Source organism: Cricetulus griseus, chromosome 2 (assembly GCF_003668045.3).
Source record: "Cricetulus griseus strain 17A/GY chromosome 2, alternate assembly CriGri-PICRH-1.0, whole genome shotgun sequence".
In the NCBI taxonomy this organism is placed as follows: domain Eukaryota; kingdom Metazoa; phylum Chordata; class Mammalia; order Rodentia; family Cricetidae; genus Cricetulus; species Cricetulus griseus.
In genome coordinates, this window is record NC_048595.1 from 78,040,043 (window position 1) to 78,061,561 (window position 21,519).

The 21,519-nt window shown below is 36.5% G+C and overlaps 1 long non-coding RNA gene across 3 annotated transcripts in view; it reads left to right on the plus strand.

Moving 5' to 3' along the window:
* The first annotated feature begins 252 nt into the window (after window positions 1-252).
* LOC107978412 overlaps window positions 253-21,519 on the plus strand; it is a 51,589-nt gene continuing 30,322 nt past the window's right edge. For 2 of the 3 annotated variants that reach the window (XR_003482204.2, XR_003482205.2), the window contains exon 1: window positions 253-2,635. This is a non-coding gene — a long non-coding RNA (uncharacterized LOC107978412). The remainder of the gene's footprint in view (window positions 2,636-21,519) is intronic. The other variant, XR_004768240.1, reaches the window with a different exon arrangement.

Here is a 21,519-nt window from a genome sequence, read left to right on the forward strand (position 1 = left end):
TAGAGAAGTGCTGATCCAGGCAGGAAGTGACATAGCGAAGATACTCATATTTAAGCGAAGGAGAAACAGGAAGGGCCCTCTTTTCCCCTCTGCTCCTGCTCCAGCAGCACAATGTGATCCACCAGCCAGGAGGGATGCCAACAAGGCATCTGATAAGATAAGTCTTATAAAATATATAGATTTATGATAATTAAGACTGAGCTAGCAGATGAGAATCCTAGTCATTGGCCAAGCAGCATTGTACCTAATACAAATTTCTGTGTATTCATTTGAATCTAACTCGGGCGGGTGGCTGGCGTAAAGCTCCCACGTGGCAGTGGGGCTCAGTGGCTTTTGGCAGAAAGATTTATTGTAACAGGTGAGCCTCCCTTTAGTCATTTTCTGTTGTGGTAGAAACACCATATTAATTGTGGTTCAAAACTGGACTTTTGAGAGAAAAAGATTCTATTAATAATCATGCCAAATCCCTAAGCCCTCGGGAGGCTGAGGCAGGAGAATCAAAAGGTCAAAGCCAACCTGGGCCACTTAGCAAGACCCTGTATCATTTTTTTTAAAAAAAGGCTGGGCATATGATTCATTGCTAGAGAACTTGCCTATCGTGACTTGTGACTGAGTTCTCTCCCCAGCACTAAGAAAAGAAACACAAGTCACACAAGTCAACAGCCATCAAATAGATGTATCCCAGGCCAACCAAGGTGTGTAGGTGTGTGTTCTCCCTCATACCCAGTGGCATGAACCCAGGTGTTTTGTGATCGTGCACCCTGACCCTGTATATGTTCTTGTGTGTGTGTGTGTGTGTGTGTGTGTGTGTGTGTGTGTGTGTGTATACTCCCCTTGTTTAGGGCTTATACTGGCAAGAGACCCAGGAAAGCCAGCTTTCTTGTCTGTTATGTTACCATGTATTTCTAAAACCACTTCAGTGGTTAATGCATTTACTCCTTTATCCATTGACTTGTTTCTGTTCTTTTCCTTCCACTTTGTACTCATTTATTTTCATTAAATTTTGCATTTATTTTGAAAAATATTCAGATTATAGCTTGTGAGTGTGTGTGTGTGTGTGTGTGTGTGTGTGTGTGTGTGTGTGTGTGTACATATATGTATGGCCTGAAATTTAAAAAAAAGAGAAAATCCCTGATTAACCCTGATCAATGGGAATATAGGAAAGTTAGCATTAAGTCCAAATTTAGAAAAGAGATGTGGACCTCTTCATTCACAGTAAATAAGTCTCCAGGGATGGCTTTTCACTTCTGCAAGTAACACCACTTGGCAGGACAGCTTTTCTTTATTTTTCTTTTTTCTCTTAAAGTTTATTAATTCTTTGTAGATTTCATTCTATGCATCCCATTCCCATTGCTTTCCCTATCCCTTCAAATGTGCCCTCTCCTATTGCAATCCCCCTTCCCCCAAATAAAACAAATGAGTCACACAGTAAACCCTTTTTCCAAATATATTTACTGGCGAGTGTTAATTGCATTGAGTCATTGGTCAGGCTTGACGTCTCTGGCTTCTGTTACAATATAAATACTGGGACCTTCCTGTGATTCTTTTTGGATATCATGCTGTTGCCATATGTAATGAAGATCTCACAGCTTTGGATCTGCAGGACAATTCGCTAACCAGGATCTAGCAGTTCATAGATAGTTTTTTTTTTTTTTTGTTTGTTTGTTTGTTTGTTTTTGTGATGTTCTAACTCATTGCCCTTATTTTGTGTCTGGGTGATAGCTGGGTTCCTCAGACTACCAGTTTTCCTTCACCCTTACCACAAGGGTGAGCTCCTCAGCACTGCCTTGACTATGTCCCCTAATGCAGAAGGTAGCAAGGGATGGGCCAGTTCTTCTGTTCTCATACCTTTAGAGGCAGGCTCACCCACACCCACACTGCCAGGTCCAGCTCTACAGTGGCACCCAGGCAAGGTTCAGGGTCCACTTTCCCAAGTGCTGAAACTGGTGACAGGCTGGACAAACTTTCCAGTTCTCATGCTACCAAGGCCAGCTCTCCCACCTGGAACAAACAGCAAGGGACCAGACAGAAGAGCTGGAGTATGTTCAGCTCTCCCGCTCTCAATATTTGAGGCCAGCTCACCGGCAACCCTGTATTTGAGGCCATCTCAATGGCACCCCTTCCAACAGGGTCAGCACTATTGTGCTGTCCAAGCAGGTGCAGAGCCTGATCTACCAGTCTCATGACCCTAGTGTCAGCAATCCTGTCTGCAACAGGTGGCAAGGGTTGAGGAGAAAGGAATGAGGAGGGCATCTCTCCCTCACACATATACTGTTGCAGGACAGACAAGAAGTGGGGACATCTCTCCTACACTCATGTTCTTGGTCCAGATCAACTGGACCCCATCAACAGGGTCAATTCTACTATATTGTTTGGGTGAGTTGCAAAGGCCACTCAAGATTCAGGGCCTGCTCTCCTGAGTTCTGTACCTGATGAAGGGAGAGTTAGTTTTCCCTAGTGCTTACACCCAGGGAGGGGTAGGAACAACTCTGCAACCTTATCCTCACAGCCTTCAGGGGTAATGGGAGCCAGGGTCATCAATATACACTGAAGATGGGATAGGTCAAAGGACCCAGACAAGGCACTTGGCAGGAGCTCAGACCCAGACATCACCATGGACTTGGATGGAAATCAGGTAACTACTCAGCCTGTGCCTTACCACCTTTTTCCTCTTTATATCTGCCTGTCTTCACAGGACTTGCACCACTCTGCCTATGTCTCTCTTCCATACCCGACCATGTATTCTCTCACCATAATGGCTCTAGACTCCCTAACAACACAAGCATCACAAAACAGCAGCCAGGCTCATAGTATCTCACAAACACCCAGAGCGGGTGGCCCCAGGCAGACATGTGTATCTCCTTGTCCTGCTATATTTTTCTATAGGACTTCTACACATCCCCCATGAAACAGGGCCAAGTCATAATGGGTTTCAATAGAAATCTCTAGAGTTATCAGCTTCAGTCTAGGAAGTAGAGACATTCAACCCTAGTTTCTTCCCTGCAACTAAACATGGAGAAGGAAAAATTACACTCTAAAATGGCCAGAGAAATAGGGTTTAGGGAATTCTTTTCAAGTAAAGGTTTAGAAATCCAGAAAAGGACTGATAAACAAACAAAACAACAACAAAAATATTGCCTAGAGTAGTTAGAGATGTTATATACTGATATTGGATGTTGAGGAAAAGCCAAAGGAGAAATCACATAGATGGGATGCAGCTATTCAATAAAGTGAAGGATATCTGAAGAATAATCACAGAATAGTACGCTTGTTAACCCCAAAGTTTAGTGCTCCATTATTCATCAAAACATTTTTATTTTCTGTGAGACAAATTAGGAGTGGTTTTCAGTCATAAATGACCTTTACTCACAGGGACTGAGTGATGACAAAGCAAGACACTATGGAATATGGATGAACTCAGTCTGCAGGCCACCTGTTCCTCCCAGTCAGCCTTCATGTATACACAGACCACATTAACTAAGCCCATGTTTTGTCTTCTTAATTTAGTTGAATTTTGATCATAAATCTTTAACTAAATACCTTTAATGGACAATAAATAGCAATTTAATGTTTCATTTGCAGCAAAGAACAGCTGTTTTGGAGTATGTAAATATTGAGTGAGTACTATTATGAGATACAGACAAAGGGTATGTATACACACATATATGAAAAACAATAATTAATGAAGATATCACAATTAAGAGAGACATGGAAGGAGTTGTACTGAGAAGAGTAGGGGTAGGAATAATTTAGATGTACTGATGCTGTTTGACAATATTTAAGACTTTAAATATCTTTATAAAGAAAACAATGACTTAAATTTTACAAGCTCAATTGGTTGACTACATCTGCCATACGCTGTTGTTTACTTGGTGACTGACAGCTTCCAAACATGAAATTGTCAATATGCAGGGAATAGAGCACAAGAGCATGTAAGTTTGGTTATTTGTAAAGCTAAGCCTCCCCTCAGTTTTACTGGGTCCTAGGTCAAGTATATCTTAATTTTCTGTTTGGATTATATATTAATCTTATATTTTATTTTCAGTAACACTCTATTTCTTTTTCAGTGATATCCCTGACTCACTTTGACTATCCCAGAGAATAGTGTGGTGACGATATTCTTGGAAGCAAATACTTGGAATCCTATATAGTAATTGCTAATGTTGTGACATACCTAGAGTATAAATTTTTATAAATTTGGGCTGACTATAATTATTGTTTAGAAAACTGAAAGAGGATAGTTTATAAAATATCTGGTGTTTTATGTGTGTTTAAAATTATAATTACTCATTTATTGGGAAGATAGCTCTTCCATAAGTGAATATTTGTTTATATCTGCATAATCTCTGTTTTTCAGTTATAATATTCAAACTTTTCTTTGACATGATTATTTACTACATCCCCTAAAACCTAGAGTGTCAAATTCTTATAGACTAGCTGATAGTGATTTATTTATTCTCCATAATTTTGTAAGTTTTGCTTCAGCTTCCTATCAGTTGGGAAAAGTCTATCTCCTGACATCACTGAGCATATATACTTTTCTGATCTTAGTACTTTCCAATCTGGTATCTTCATCATCTCTTGTCTACTATTCTTAGACTTGGTGCTGGAAATTCATCACACCAAACATATGCCATTATCTCTGTTCATGTCAGATCAAAAATCAGATTTAAGAAATTCAAATAAAAATCATATATATATATATATATATATATATATATATATATTATATATCTCTAAAAGAAAACTGATTCACAAGCCATGGTTTTCCAAGCATTTGAAACAAGAAAAGGAATTATTCACCCCCCCCAAAAGGTTACAGGCTAATGAAGATGTTTAAAAGATTAAATACTTGAGCTTCATGAGGGAAGAGAAATGTGTATTTTTAGCAAAGTGGAGGAAGAAAATAAATACATAAAATAGTGTTGTGAATGGGACCATATTGCTTAGAATAGATATTAAATTCTACACCATAGAATTCATAAATATTCTAAGAGAAGAGGACATTCTAAGGGTCAAGAGAAAATCACTGAAGTTAATAAAAAGATGTAAGGCAAATTTTTGATGGCTTCACAGTTTCATTTTAATTTTTTGTAATTATTATTAGGTGTTATGCTATTAATTATACCTGATATGTATTGTATACTTAACAAATGAAGTAGTCTAGTAAATACCCAGTAGACAAAAATCAAAACCTTTGAATGAATATTATACATTCATAATATATATGTGTGTGTGTGTGTGTGTGTGTGTGAAAATATATTCTGATATAATGATATAATGACCAATATATAAATATATGATGATGATGATGATGATGATGATGATGATGATGAGCATACTGTATGAGCATAAGCAATGTATGACTTAGTGACAATAGCTCCTGGATCACTGGATGAGATTATTGCGCTATGCAGGGCCATACTCCTCCATTCTTGTAAATTTTAATTGCTAAATGGTTTGTAATGTAGTTCATTTTGTTGAAGTAAGGTTGTGCCCCATGAGCAGTATTCATTTTTTTGTACATATCAGTTTCCATTAAGCTATACTTGGACATAAATTCTTTGAGCAACTATTCATCTAAGAAGAGAATTTATGAAAGAATATCTGATTTTTCTGCTTATCATCTCCCTTTAAGCTGCTGTTTAGCATCATGCTAGACTTCAGTTTGATCAAACAGGTAAATATGGATTAGGAAAAACTACTAATTCTCTTATGATTTAACTACTTTCATGATCCAACAGAATACTAGTGCTATTCTCTGCATGATACATGTTTTGTGAGATCTCTCTCTCTCTCTCTCTCTGTCCCTCTCTCTCTCTCTCTCTCTCTCTCACACACACACACACACACACACAAACACACACACACACACACACACACACACAGACATACACATGCACATGCATGTACACACACACAAATTTACTCACCCCAGAAAATAAATTCATAGCTGACCAATGTAACAATTACACCAAAATCCAACTTGGGGACCTAATGATGTGGTTTTATTGGGGTTACTAACAGGAATATGGATGGATGAAATTTTTCAATAGGATAGATGACTGACGAAAAGCCATCAGAAAAGGCCATTCCAAAATTTAGTGAAAACTCACAAAAGCTGCATTCTTGGAATTTTCTGTCCATTTTTTAGTCAATTATAGGGTTCTCAGAATCTCCTCTTTACAATAGAGTTGGTCAGAGAATCCTTTACTGAGATGTTTATTTTCTTTTTTGTGTGTGAAAATACTATTTTTATTAATATTTTAAAAATATTTTTGATATATCCTTCTAGGAAAAATATTGAAAGGAGCATTAATAACAGCATACTTTAGCATTCAATAACCCTAATAAAAGGTGTATACATTTTTGTATTTTTGAGTCTCTATGTAATAACTTCTCAATATGTGAATTACCTTTATTTCTTCTTATTTTATTTTCTATAAAATGAATATTTTATTTTTCTCTACTCTATTTGGAATTTTCAGTTAATATCTTTTAAACCAGTTTTTTATATTTTCATTTAAATACTTTAATTACTACTTATATTTACATATCCACCCCCCCATTCCCTCGCCCTCCCATCCTCCCAAATTCCCTCCCAACCCCTCCCAACCCATTCCTCCAACTCCTCCCCAGTGAAAGTGAGGCTCTCCACCAGGGACCTTCAAAGTCTGTCATATCATTTGGGGAAAGGCCTAGACCCTCCTTGCTGTATCTAGGCAGCAATAGTATCGCTCCATAAGGAATGGGCTCCCAAAGTCCATTTTTGCTCTAAGGTTAAAGACTGGCTCCTCTGTTAGAGGTCCCATAGACTGCCTTGGCCTCCCAGCTGGCACCCACATTCAGAACCCTTGGTTCTGTCCAATGCTGTTTCCCAGCTTTATGACTAGAGTCTCCATGCTCTCACATTCTTGAAATCTGAGAGGGAGCTTTGCGAATGTTTCATATTTCTACTTTCCCAGACATTTGCCATTTTTTTTCTTCAGAATCTGATGAGATTTCCCCTTTCCCCTGAAGGAAATGTTTCAGATCAGAGGAAACTGTTATCCAGCACTCTTCACTTTTCTTCATCTCCTTATATGTTATCCCTTCCTTATTCATTCACTTTCTTCGAAGTCCTTTCTTATAATTTTCCTTTATATTTTAACTTACTCATATCATCTTACTTCAAGTCACAAGACATGTTTCTTGTGGTTTCTTTAGTCTTATGATAATGTAATCTTTGGCTTTGGATGTCTTCCCCACTTTATGATTAATACATCTGTAAACTATTCAATGATATCAAATTGATTGACATCAATATCTTCCCTGAATTCCATTATTTTATAATAATCAGCACAAGTATAAAAAAAATCACTAAATCTCAACAAATGACCTAATTTTTTTCTTCTACCCCAGAGACAACTACCAAACTTTCTAATTCTAACTCTAATTTTATAATTCAAGCAACATTTTTTCAGACTAAAAATCTTGAAATTTTCTCTTCCTTTCCCTTTTTCTTTCCAACTAATAACCAATCTTCTAGCTCTTCTATATTACATTTGAAGAAAATTAAGGATTTTAAATTCACTCTGTCCTAATGTTAGGCTTGAACCAATATTATTCTTTTTTTTTTTAAATTAGAAACAAGCTTGTTTCACATGTCAATCCCAGGTCCCTCTCATTCCCCTCCTCCCTCAACCCCACCAATCCCCTCAACTCTCCACCCCATAACCCCTCTGCTCCCCAGGGAGAGTGAGGCCCTCCATAGGATATTTCCAAAGTCAGTCATATCATCCTAGGCAGAGCCTAGGCCCTTCCTGTTGTGTCTAGGCTTAGAAAGCATTCCTCTATGTGGAAGGGGATCCCAAAGTCCATTTGTAAGCCATGGAAAAATAATGATCTACTATCAGAGCCCCCAGAGATTGCCGAGGCACCCACATTCAGGGGTTTGGATCAGTCCTATGCTGGGGTCCAAGAGCTCCCCTTTGTTCAGGTCAGCTGTTTCTGTGGGTTTCACCAGCCCAGTTTTGACCCTGTTGCTCATCACTCCTTCCTTTCTGCAATAATTTGGGTTCCAGGAGTTCAGTTCAGTATTTAGCTGTGGGTGTCTGCCTCTGCTTCCATAAGCCATGGGAAGAAGTCTCTAGATAGGCATATAATGTGGTCATCAATCTCATTGTCAGGATAGGGCATTGTAGGTAGTCTCTCCACTTATTGCTTATATTTTTAGTTGTTGTCTTCCTTGTAGATCTCTCAAAATCTCACTAGTGACAGATATCTCCTCAAACCTGTAATGGCTCTCCATAATATTATTCTTATATGGGCTGCTACAATACGTTTCTGATCATTTTCCTTCCTCTTACCCTGGCAAGCCATTATCAGTTCTAACTTTAAAAGAGACTATGAATTAAGCCTTTCCAAATAAAATAAATATCATGTCTACTGGATAGTATTATTTACCTACAAATGTATCTTTTTTTCATAAGTGGCCTGCAAGGTTCCAACTGGCCGGAGTCTCATGTCATCCTGGTCTAGGATTAAGGTCTTTCCTAGGCACAGTGGCCAAGTTCAGTGAATAAGAAATGTGAAATTTTTTAAGCTCTTGAACTTTCATTCTTTGTTTACTCTTTCCTGTCATATTCAAAATTTATTACCTTGATTGAGTTGCTTAAATTACCCTACTTTTTGGTGCCTACCATGACCACCACATTTTTGAGAAGGTTGGAAGTTTTAAAACATTTTTTTATTTATTAGTTCAAATTAGAAACAAGCCTTCTTCACATGTCAATCCCTGTCCCTCCTTTATTTCCCTGCCCCCCACCAACTTCCCAACCCATTCCCCCACTCTGCGCCCCAGAGAGGGTAAGTCCCTCCATGGGGGATCCCCAATGTCTGACCACCACATTTTAAATTACATTTCTTTCTGAGTATTCTTCTTCTATAAATAATTGTATGAAAAATATATCCATTGCTTTAAACATGTTCAATATTCTCTTTTAGTCTCTTTTATAGTGTTCCAATAGAATGAAAACTGTGGAGAGGGGGGACTTTACTTTTTGTCAATACATTGTCTCCAAGGTTCAAATTTATATCAAAACAATACATAGTAGGTTGCGGATAAATTTTATAGAATTAATAATTAAATCAGTACAAGATGCTAAATACAGTTAAAATATTAAAAGGTTGAATATAATATTAAGTATATTGAATAAATATATAATGAGTACTATTAATAATTACCTGGGGGAAAAGACTCAACTCTGATAATTACCTTTGGTTTTAAAAATTAGTATGTGAATGTGAAGAACACAGTGACTGATCTGTAACAGCTTTCAACTCACTATAAATTATGGCAAGTACAATGAATGAACATTCTTGAACATATATCTTCCTTTGAGGGTAGAGAGGCTCATGACACAGATTATGGATGTTAATGATAAGAAGAACTGTAGGTTTGGGGATGGATAGTTGAAATGAATAGATTACAAGATGAAATAAAAATGTATGTTAAGTTTTCTGAGAGTTCATGGGATGTAGACAAAACTTATAAATAAAAGATGATTTTCTTTTTTCTTGGAATAGAGAACAAGGGCATGGTTTGCACTTGTAATAAGGACAGTGGATATTGTTCTAAAGAGTAAATACAGGAACTTCAATAGAAATGATTGATTCTAATTCTGAACACAACAGTGTACAAGAGTTAAGATGTTTATGTAGAAAAATTGTAAGTAGGATAACATTTTAATGACTAAAATGTAAAAATAATGGCACAATTTTATCTTTGCTTTTATATGTGTGTTTCCTTGTGTATGTGGATGAAGATACCTATATATTCTTGTAAAGGCTGAAAAAGTCAATCTAAGAAATCATTCTTCATATACTATCAACCTAGTTTTTCTGAAACAAAACTCATATTAGCCCAGAGTTCTCTGAGTAAGCCAGGTTTGGTGGCCAAGTGAATTCCTGAGATCCAATTCTTGCTGCCTCTTTGGTGATGAGATTTTTAAATTAGCATTGCCACATCTGGTTTTTCTATCAGGATTCTATGATTAGAATGTAGGCCCTTGTGCTTAAGCAGTAAGCACTTTACTGATTAGCTAAAGTAAAAATCCTTCCCCTTCTCCTTTTTCCAATTAAAAATTTTCCAGTTACTGTTCTAGGTCTCTGAACTCAGGCATTTTCATTGTTACCTGACTTCGAGAGAACACAAATTTGAGAAGATTGTGTGTGTGTGTGTGTGTGTGTGTGTGTGTGTGTGTGTGTGTGTGTGTGTTCCAGAAAGCTGTATTATCAATTCAGACTTTAGAAAAAAGTGAGTTCAATCTTAGTTCCACTTGAAGTTTCAGATGGAGCTAAGGCCAGGTCTTAATTTGTATGAAGCACTATCCTTTTTGGGCACTATTAGTCTTGCCTAAACATGGTCTATATCTAAAATAGAGTTAATAGGATAAATTTCACAGAAACTCATATTAGAAACTATTTCTCTTTTAAACAATAACATAATTCTGGTGAAATATAGTGAGAAATCACAATATTTAAAACTGTGAATGATAAGAATAGTGATGAACTGACTCAAGTGTTTAATTACTTGTTGAGGGAAGGTTTTGTAGAGGTTCTGTCAAGAAGAGATTGTGTTTGTTTTGTTATTCTGAGGAGGCAATAATTTTTATATGGAAAAATAGCGGGGTCCATTTTCTCCATTGTGATAATGTCACAATATTTGTCAAAATATTGCTACTGACTGAGAAAATGAAAGGGACAAAGAGCCTTTCTTCTTTATATCATGTAATCTTTCTTGCTAGTGCCAAACCTACCGACAATGTCAAAATGATATAATCTTGATTCAAGACATTTATAAAATTATTTGAGAAAAGATATAACAATTTCTTTTAAATGAATGTTTGGATCAGACTGATACCTCTGACTGAATGTACTGTAGTTACAAGTTCAGCAACTGGAGACATTAATCTGTATTTCTATGGAATCTTGTTGTCATTTACCATAGATAATAGCCATTTGAAATCCAAGGTCTAACAGTAGAATGAACCAGAATTATGTATTTCATGTGTCATGGATGAACAAATATAGGAGGAATGTATAAAGTGGATTAAGAATACATAGTAGAGGAAATGATAATGTAACACAAAAGCTGAAGTATTCAAGAAAACACATCATAAAGAATGTTTTGTCAGTTGAATTTTATAAGACCTAAGTTTTAGCTTGATTCACACTATTGATGGCTAGGAAACCTGTTTGGGGGGATCTCTGCCTCTTTAGGGACTTTTCACAACTGTGAAGTGAAGTATAGTAAAATATTCACATATATTGTTAAGGATAACTCTTTCTGCCAGCTTCCTGAGACCACATGGGTTCCCAAAAGAACACCAGTGATTAATATTAGGTACAATGCTGCTGGGCAATGACTAGGATTTCTTATATGCTATCTCTGTCTTTAGTATTAACTATAATCATTAATATATATTTTATAAGGACTTATGTTATTGGACGCCAGCTGTAGGCATCTTCTCTTGCCAGGATCACATGGTGGCTCCTGTCTCTACTCCATTTCCCAGAATCCTCCATGACTCCTAGCCCCACCTATCTTGCTTTCCTATGGCCAACAGTGCTTTATATATCAACCAATAAGACAAACATATATACAGAAACCTCCCCCATCATCTCCTCTTTCCTGTTTAAATAAAAGGAAAGGTTTTAACATTAACATAGTAAAATATAAAACAAACCATTATCAAGTAAGAACTATAGTTACAATATTTAGTTCATTAACATTTAGTAAGATTTAAAGAAAATATTCTATCATCTTTCTTATTTTTTTAGTCTGATGCCTCATATGTAACTTACCTTTTATAGTAACTAAAGAAAACTATAAACATGACTCTCTATCTCCAAATCCATTAAATACAACAGAAGGATAATATATAAACTCTAGAACAGACAGAGACATCTCGCTTCTTGGACAGTCACCCAAAGTTCGTCTGTAATGTTGGGGCATCCATCTTCAGCCTATAGGCCACAGTGTCTCTGGCAGAGTTCTCCCTGAAGCAGGAACCTTACAGAACTGTTGTTTTGCAAGTTCTGCAGTGACTTTCCTGTGGGTCCTGCATGTCTAGTTTATCAGCAACAGACAATCCAGGCAAAAGCAGTTTCTTGCCCAAATGGCTAATCTTGCCATCTTGAAATTAAACTCCATAAGAGATTATTCAATGCCCATTTTCCTCTCAGATGTAACTGGTATTCCAGGAGCAGTTGTGTCTCTCTGTCAAGAAAAACCTTAAACCATTTGAATGCCACATATTCTTTAGGACTATGAAAGGTTTGAAGAATATCTATCCATTTCAAATTCATCTTTGTATATCTAGAAAAGATAATTAATCTTACTGTAATTTTTAACTATTATACATGAGTATGTACAATCTGTATTTAGTTGTTCATTACATTTTAAAAGATCTGTATAAACACAATACATAACAAGAGGAGAAATATACATATGACAAAATTGACCTAAAAGTTGATCAATAAATGAAAATCCACACCAATGCAAAGTATTCATTACTATATCCTATTACAATTTTTCTGGTAAAAAGAGATTGACTGTGAACATTACCATATATAACCAACCCCATTTAAATGAAAACAGACATTTATAAATAATATTTGGGAATTTGGGCGTTGTTCATTCAAAAGTGCTTCCTGCTGGTTGGGAGCAATGTCCATACCATGGGGATCATGATAAAACACAAAAACCAGACCATAGTGGTCTATGATTGTATCATCTCACTGGTTTTTATGTAGGATCCGTTGGGCCACTGCTTCAGGGGGTCTTGCTTGATCAAACCATATTAGTCTGGAAGGAATCCATAGCTTTCCATTTTCTGTGGGAACACATGCAAAATCTCTTTTCCAAGTAACCTGTCCTTTTATTTAAATTTAGAAGTCAAAGTATTTTTAAAATATATAAGTTGGATTAATTTAGAAGCACCTATAGTCAAATGTATTTTAGCAGTTGTAACTCTTTCCTCAGCAATCAAACAATTTAAAGACAACAATATAGCATGTAGTATCCAGACTCTCTGTGTATTTTCCATCTTTATGTGACTTTTTATTGTTCAATTTCTTTTACTTCCTTCCCCCCCCCCCAGACAGGGTTTCTCTGTGGAAATCTGCCTGCCTCTGCTTCCTTCAGCAAATTCTACTGGCATGTGCCACCACCACTGGCTTCTCTTTCTTTCTTCCTTCCTTCCTTCCTTTCTTTCTTTCTTTCTTTCTTTCTTTCTTTCTTTCTTTCTTTCTTTCTTTCTTTCTTCCAATTACTTTATCCTGTTTCTTTTCTCTCACAAGCCTACATATTTTTTTAAACACACTGTAAACCTTAGAGGTTTTTCTTCATCTGAATCTGTCTTTTTCTGACCATGTAATCTTTTATCTGCTACAGAGCATTGCTAAAATTAAATCAGCAGCTTTAACCTCTGTCTTTCCAAGAAGTGGGGGTAAGTTGCTGCCAGCACTGAGAGCTGTGATCACTGACTTGTACTATGCTGCCATTAAGGATCATGCTACCAGCTTGGAGATGTAATCACTGCCACTGCCAGCAGCTTGCACACACCCTGTGGATTTTTCTGCTTATCCTGAGTCAGGAAACCTCTCTTAACGGAGCCTACCAAATCTCAGCTTTTGTCTAGCAAAACAGAGACGACCTGAGAAAATGCTGCTACCAAGAAGTTCTGCTTCTCTCTTTCTCTCTCTCTTTCTCTCTCTCTCTCTCTCTCTCTCTCTCTTTTGCTTCTAAAATCCCTTTTTAAGGTTTTGTGAAGTTTTTATGTGGAAGTTTGTAAAACCACGTCCTGACACCATTTATAATGATAAATCTTTCTGCCTGCCGCCTGAGCCCAGCTGTCATGTGGGTGCCCAAAATAACACACAGAGATTAATATTAGGTAGAGTGCGGCTGGCCAATGACTAGGATTTCAAAATGCTAGCTCTGTATTAATTATCAACCATAAACATTAATCTATATATTTTATAAAGATATATCTTATTGGATCCCAGCTGCAGGCATCTTCTCTTGCCGGGATCACATGGAGGCTCCTCTCTACTCCATTTCCCAGAATCCTCCTTGAATCTTAGCCCCACCTATTTTGCTTTCCTATGGCCAACAGTTCTTTGTTTGTCAACCAATAAGACAAAGATATATATATATATATATATATATATATATATATATATGTAAAGTGGCACAAAAAGAGTAATGAAATCTATGGTAAATAATTAAAAAAGATAATTCACTAAATATGGGCAAATGAAGAAGACAATATGCAGAGACATCTCTGTTTGGAGAGGGCTGTGTAGTAATTAAGAGCAGAAAACATTCAATGGTATAGGGAGACATCCTTTTCTTTACTAACTGGCCCATCCCATTAATGTCCTCTTGTTTATGTGCTAAGTTGAGCCTCACTTATTACTCTTCCCACATATGTAAGCATTTAAGATAGTCTCACTACATGCCACACTTCCTGGCATTGCTTTCCTCATATTTTGATTTTGCCAAGAGAATCACTGTAAAGTCCTGGCACTTTTATTTGTTTAATTAGAAATGCAAAGGTTTCCTGGGGCAACTATATTAGATTTTCTAGCATTATATAGAGTGTTAAATTGTTGTGCTTGTGTTAAAGCAAGAAAATACATATATCATAATTTCATTTAAGTAATTTGAATGAAATAATACTTTGCTCACATGATTTAAGCTTTATGGGATATTTATGGATAAATCTTGCTCCCATTTTTAATATTTTATTCATTGTGTGAGTTAATGTATTGTGGTCAATCATGTTATAGAATTTACCAAGGCTGTCAACCTTTAATCACTTGGGATGAGACAAGGTGGTATTGGAATAGTCATTTTTCCAAGGTTTCAAAAATATCTCTGAACTCTTTGGATTACAATGTTTTCTTTCCCAGGTCCTCACCTCCCCACAAATTGACTAGGGTTTGCTGATAAGAAAGATACCTGCCATTTTCACTCTTTGTTCTGAGAGATGACAATGCCCAGGAAATGAAAAACAATCTTCCTGTTATCATTGGGCATTGATCTGACATCAAGGCTCATAGTATGTAATAGCTTAAAGGAAGAGGGCATATAAATAACGAAAATCATAATAATCTTGCCTCATGTGTTCTGAAGAATGTAAACAGCTTGAATTATTAAACTGTCAAGTTGTTGGGACAAAGACAAACTCAAGTCTGGAGCTAAATCCCTCTGTGGTCCTGAAGCAGGTATTTCACAGCACGGAAGGAAATGGAAACTATTTTAAAATCCAAACACCTTTTGTCTTGATTATGAGTTTCGTTTGTAATTCCCCAAGAGCCAGATAGATAGTCTGTCTCTTTCAGTCATATGTGTGTTTGCTTATTCTGGGAGCAATCCTTAGGGAGAAAAGAAACTAAACAAGAGTGGAAGCACTAGTGAAAGAAAAGAGAGAAGGAAGTTCCTGAGAAGTGAAGATATTTAAAATAAGCCTGTTAGTACCAGTTTTTAATTTTTAAACATAGCAATTCATCCATTAAGAATGATACATGTTAGAATCATATAAAAATAATAATAAAATAAAATAGAAAGGAGTTCTGCTTCCTGGCATTTTGCTTTTTGAGTGACAGTGACAATAGCTCATTATTAGAAGGTTGAAACCTAAAGAATATTTTTTTTCAATATTAGAAAGTTCAGACATAAAATGTTTTCCTTAGGTCTCATTGTTTTCAAAATTATGATATATCAAAAATACTTTTAACAACCTTCACACTCCATAATTTAAGTATTAAAATTATTTTTAAATAATAAATAACACCAATTCAAATGGTACATAAAAAGAACTATATTCCATAGCAATATTCAATCTAAAGCATAATTTAAAATTCATGCTGGGCTTTGGTGACTCATGTCTTTAATCCAAGCACTCTGGAGGCAGAGGCAGGCAGATCTCTGTGAGTTTGAGGCCAGCCTACTCTACAGAGCAGGTTCCAGGACAACCTCCAAAGCAATACAGAGAAACCCTTTATCCCAAAACAAAATGAAACATCAGATTTCCAAGTAAGGTATGATACATTCATGGTATCACATGTGGAGCTACCCTTTTTTTTACCCTTCTTTTTAATTTTATTTATTTATTTTTATTTAAATTAAAATCAAGTCTGTTTTACATATCAATCCCAGCTCCCTCTCTCTACCCTCCTCTACTGCCTGCCACCAACCCTCCACCTCATTTCCCCTACTCTACCCAGGGAGAGTAAGGCATTCCAAGCAGGATGCCCAAAGTCTGTCTTATCAAACTTGGCAGGGACTACCCCCCCTTATGAACAGGCTGAGAGAGTATCCCTCCACATGGAATGGGCTCCCAAAGTCCATTAGTAAGACAGGGATAAATGCTTATCTGCTACCAGAGTCTCCATAGAGTGTCAAGGACTCATCACTGACATCACCCACATTCAGGGGGTCTGGATCAATCCCATGCTGGCCTCCTAGCCATCAGTCTAGGGTCCATGAGCTTCCCCCTTGTTCAGCTGTTTCTGTGAGTTTTACCAGCTTGGTCTTGGCTCCTTTGCTCATCAATCCTCCCTCTCTACGACTGGGTTCCAGTTCAATTCAGTGTTTAGCTGTGGATGTCTGCCTCTCCTTCCACCAGCCACTGGATGAAGGCTCTACAATGACATGTAAGGTGGACTTCAATCTCATTATCAGGGAAGGAAATTTAAGTTAGCCTCTCCACTATTGCTTAGATATTTAGTTGGTGCATCTTTGGGGTATATGCCTAAGAGTGGAATCTCTGGATCTCGTGGTAGATTGATTCACATTTTCCTGAGGAACCACCATACTGATTTCCAAAGTGGCTTTACCAGTTGGCACTCCCACCAACAGTAGAGGAGTGTTCCTCTTTCTCCACATTCTCTCCAGCATAAACTCGCATTGGTGTTTTTGATTTTAGCCATTCTGACAAGTGTAACATGGTATCTTAGAGTTGTTTTGATTTTCATTTCCCTGATGTATCAGGATGTTGAGCACATTCTTATGTGTCTTTCTGCCATTTTATATCTCTATATTAAGGATTCTCTATTTAGTTCTGTACCCCACTTTTTGGAAATCATCCCTCTGTCAGATGGGAGGTTGATGAATATCTTTTCCCAGTTTGTAGAATGCTATTTTGTCTTGCTGACTGTGTCCTTTACCTTCCAGAAACTTCTCAGTTTCAGGAGGTCCCATTTATCAATTGTCGATCTCAGTGTCTGTGGTACTGGTGTAATATTCAAGAAGCAGTCTCCTGTACCAATTTGTTCCAGGTACCACCTAATTTATCTTCTAAGATGCTCAATGTGGCTGGATTTATGTTGAGGTCTTTGATCCATTTGGACTAATGTTTTGTGCATGGTGATAGATATGGTTCTATCTGCCAGTATTATACACACAAGCATCCAATTATGCTAGCACTATTTGTTGAAGATGCTTTCTTTTTTCCATTATATAATTTTAGCTTCTTTGAAAAAAAAAAAAAAACAGGTGTCCATAGGTGTGTGGGTTATTAACAGGAATTTCAATTAGATTACATTGGTCTACCTGACTATTTTTGTGCCAATACCAAGCTGTTTTCAAGATTATACCTCTATAATAGAACTTGAAGTCTGGAATGGTGCTGCCTCCGGATGTTCTTTTGTTATAAAGGGTTGTTTTGGCTATCCTCGGTCCTTTGTTTCTCCATATAAAGTTCGGAATTGTTCTTTCAAGGTCTGTGAAGAATTGTGCTGGGATTTAATGGGCATTTCATTGAATCTTTAGATTGCTTTTCTCAAGATTGTCATTTTACTACTATGAGCCTACCTATCCAAGAACATGGGAGAGCCTTCCATTTACTGGTATCTTCTTTAATTTCTTTCTTTGAAGACTCAAAATTCTTATGAGATAGGTCTTTCACTTTCTTGGTTATCGTTAATCCAAGGTATTTTAGGTGTTTGTGACAATTGTAAAGGGTGATGTTTCTCTGATTTCTTTCACAGTAGGTTTGTCATCTATATATAATAGGACTACTTTTTTTTTTTTTTTAGTTAATCTTGTATCTGGCCACTTTGCTGAAAGTGTTTATCTGCTGTAGGAGTTCCCTGGTAGAGTTTTTTGGTCACTTATATAGACTATCATATCATTAGCAAATAGTGAATATTTGACGTCTTCCTTTCCAATTTGTATCCCCTTGGTCTCATTTTGATGTCATATTGCTCTAGCTAGAACTTCAAGGACAATATTGAAGAGGTAAGGAGAGAGTGGGCAGTGTGTCTTGTTCCTGATTTTAGAGGAAATACTTTGAGTTTCTCTCCATTCAGTTTGTTGTTGGCTGTTGGTTTGGTGTATACTGCTTTTATCATGTTTACATATGTTCCTGTTATTCCTGTTCACTCCAAGATCTTTATCATGAAGGGGTGCTGGATTTTGTCAAGTCTTTTTCAGCATCTAGTGAGATGATAATGTGTTTTTCTTTCTCAGTCTGTTTATATGGTGGGTAGCATTGATGTATTTTCATATATTGAACCATAACTCCATCCCTTGGGATGAAGCCTACTGGATCATGGTGGATTATTTCCCTGATGTGTTCTTGGATTTGATTTGCCAGTATTTTTGCAACAGTGATCATGATGAATATTGGTCTGTAGTTCTCTTTCTTAGTTGTGTGGCTTGTATACCAAGGATTTGAAGACTCAACAAAGGAGTTTGGCAATGACCCGTTTTGTTCTATTGTGTGGAATATTTGAGGAGACCTGGTGTTAGCTGTTCTATAATTTCTGGTAGAATTCTGCAATAAATCATCAAGCCCTAGGCTTTTTTTGGGTTGGGAGAATTTTGATGACTGTTTCTATTTCATTAGGGGCTATAGGTCTATTTAAATTGCTTATCTGTTCTTGATTCAAATTTCGTAGGTGAAATCTATCCAGAAAATTGTCCTTTACCTTTAGATTTTTGAATTTTGAGTAATACGGGTTGTCAAAGTATGACCTAATGATTTTCTGGATTTCTTCAGTGTCTGTTGTTATGTCACCCTTTTCATTTCTGATTTTACTAATTTGCATTCTGTTTGGTAAATTTGGATAAAGGTTTGCCTATTTTTTGACTGTCTCAAAGAAGCAGCTCTTTGTTATATTGATTCTTTTTATTGTTTTCTACTTTATTGATTTCAGCCCTCAATTTGATCAATTACTGTCATCTACTTCTCAGGTGTGCATTGCATTCTTTGTGTTCTAGAGTTTATTGTTAATTCTCTAGTGTAACTATTCTCCAGTTTCTTCATGTGGGCACTTAGAGCTATGAAATTTCCTCGTAGAACTGCTTTTAAAGTATCCCATAAGTTTGTTGTGTCCTCATTCTCATTGAATTCTAAGAAGTTTTTAATTTCAGTTTTTATTTCTTTCTCCACCCAGGGATGGTGCAATTGGGCATTATTCAATTTCTGTGAGTTTGTATAATTTCTGTTATTTGTGTTTTTGTTGAATTCTAATTTTTAATGTTTGGTCATCTGGTAAGATTCAGGGGGTTATTTTATTTTATTTTATTTTATTTTATTTTATTTTTTGCATGTCAAGGTTTGCTATGTTGCCACATCTTTGGTTGATTTTAGAGAAGAAGCTATATTTTTTTTCTGTTTCTATGGACTGTTCTATAGATGTCTGTTATATACAACTCTACCATAACTTCTAGTAATTCCCTTTTCTTTAAAAAGTTACTTCTTGATGTTCCTGTCTAGTGGTGAGAGTGGGGTGTTAAAGTCTCCCACTATAAGTGTGTGAGATTTTATATATGATTTGAGTTTTAGTTATGTTTCTTTTAGGAATGTGGATGCCTTTGGGACATAGATGTTCAGAACTGAGAGTTCATCTTGATGGATTTCTCCTGTGATGTATCAGAAAAGACCTCCTTCATCTCTTTTGAATATTTTAAGTTTAAAGTCTAATTATTTAGATATTAGAATTGCTACTCAAGCTTGTTTCTTGGGTCCATTTGATTGGATAATCTTTTCCCAACCCTATACTCTGAGGTACCATCTGTCTTTGAAGTTGAGGTGTGTTACTTGTATGCAAAAGAAGAATGGATTCTGCCTTCTTATCCATTCTGCTAGCCTATGTCTTTTTATAGGTGAGTTAAGACCATTAATATTGAGGGATGTTAATGACCATTAATTTTTTTTATTCTTGTTTGTTTTGGATTTGATGGTGGTGGAATTGTGTGTGGATTTTCATGCCATTTTTTGTCTGTTAGTAAAGTGTGATTATCTATTTCCTATGTTTTACTGGTTGTCGTTAATTTCCTTGGATTGGAGTTTTTCTTCCAGAACTCCCCGTAGATTGGTGGATATTTATTGCTTAAATCAGATTTTGTGATGGAATATCTTGTTTTCTCCAATTTTAGTGATTGAAAGCTTTGCTGGTTGTTGAGTCTGGGCTGGCATCCATGATGTCTTAGTGTGGGTAGAACATCTATCTATCCAGGACATTCTGCCTTTCACAGATTCCATGGAAAATTCAGGTATAATCCTGACAGGTTTTGTCTTTATAAGTTACTTGACCTTTTTCCTATGCTGCTCTTAATATTCTTTATTTATTCTCTACCTTTGAGGTTTTGATTATCATGTGGCAAGGAGACCTTTTTTGTGGTCCATTTTATTTGGTGTTTTGTAGGCCTCTTGTACTTACATTGGCATGTCTTTGTTTAGGTTAGGAAAGTTTTCTTCTATGATTTTGCTGCACATGTTTTCTGCACCTTTGAGTTGGGTTTCTTCACCTTTTTCTATACCTATTATTCTTTGGTTTGGTCTTTTCACAGTGTCCCATATTTCCTGGATATTTTGTGTTAGGGATTTATTGGACCTAAGATTTTCTTTGGTTGATGAGTCTATTTCTCCTAGTGTATCTTCAACTCCTGAGATTCTCTCCTCCATTGTTTGTATTCTGTTGGTTATGCTTACATCTGTAGTTGCTTATCCTTTACTCAGCTTTTCTATTTCCAAGATTGCCTTGGGTTGTGTTTTCTTCATTGTATCTATTTAAGATTTCTGGTCTGGAACAGTCTGAATTGTTTCTTTCAGCTATTTGATTATATTTTCTAGGCTTTCCTCATTAGATTTGTTGATTTCTAATATTTTTCCTTTTTTTCTTCCATTTCTTTAAAGGATTTTCTCATATCCTTTTTGATGCCCTCTACCATTTTCATAAAGATGTTTTTAAGGATATTCTCTTCTGCTTCATGTGTGTTGTTATGTTCAGGCCATGCTGGTGTATAGTCCCTAGTCTCTCTTGAGGTCATATTGGATTTCTGTTGTTAAATGTGTTTTTATATTGTCTTGTACCCATTGGTTTTTCTGGTGGGTGTAGAGGCAGTCTCGTATTCTCCTGGTGGGTACAGGACCAAGGTGGGTGCAAAGCGGTCCAATAATCTGATATCTCTCCTCTTCCCTTGGATGGAGTCAGGATTGGTACAAGGGGTCTAGGCAG